The sequence below is a fragment of the Fukomys damarensis genome, unplaced genomic scaffold (assembly GCF_012274545.1).
Source record: "Fukomys damarensis isolate Sample0158 unplaced genomic scaffold, DMR_v1.0_HiC HiC_scaffold_28, whole genome shotgun sequence".
Lineage (NCBI taxonomy): Eukaryota > Metazoa > Chordata > Mammalia > Rodentia > Bathyergidae > Fukomys > Fukomys damarensis.
The window spans coordinates 41,974,726-41,975,737 of NW_022900940.1; positions in this window are offsets into that span (position 1 = coordinate 41,974,726).

Sequence of the window (1,012 nt, forward strand, 5' to 3'; positions counted from 1 at the left end):
AACAGTCCAGCTACAGATAATATATAAATTGCTAAGAAGAAAACAAGGCTCTCTTTATCAAGCACGCTCCTAATGAGAACTGGAGAGGCCGCGGAGGGATTTAATTCAAGGAATGACAGTCTGGAGTACATGTTTAAAGCACTGCTACGTCTGCTGTGTAGATACAAGCTGGCTGTGAAGGCAGGAGCAGGAGCTGCGACACCAGGTAGAAGCTGTCCTGGACTCCAGTGAGGGATGTGGCCACCACAGTGGTATCAGATGGGGGTAGAGGAGAAATGGAGCGGAGCAAATTCAGGTTATATTTTGAAGTTAGGCCCCACAAGTTTATTGCTATTCCAGTAGATGCGAGGTGGGCAAAGGCACAGGCATCAAGAGTAACTCTTGAGATTTTTAGCCTGAGCCCATGGCTGACTTGTGCAGCTATTTATAACTGAGTCCGAGAAGACTTTTTAAAAAAAATAAGTCTTTGAAATCAAGAGCTGTTTCCAGGCCGCTCAGTCTGAGAGGCTATTTATTAAACACTCAAGTGGAGATGTCAAGGAGACGGTAAGCGACAGGTCAAGACTACAGCTATGTATTTAAGAGTCACCTGCACCTGCACGTGGGTGACATTTAAAGCCAGAGACTGAATGAGATCACTCGGGAGAAAGGGATGTGGGAGGGGAGAGGACCAGGGCAAAGCTCTAGGGCAGTCCAACATTTGGAGATGGAGCCTTGAAGGGGAGGCTAGGCAAAGAGTCTACAACCAGCTAAGTCTTAAAATAGCCACAATAACTACAAAAATGAATCAATCATCATTTTTTTGTATTTTTCCAGTAAAACTGTATGATCCTATTATATGAAATTTGTCACTTCAGATTTGATTTTACAAGCCGGGCATGGTGGCACACGCCTGTAATCCCAGCGCTCAGGAGGCTGAGGCAGGAGGATCGCTGTGAGTTCGAGACCAGCCTGTGAGTTCCAGGTCAGTCTCAAGTACATAGCGAGACCCTGTCTCAAAAAACAAACAGAC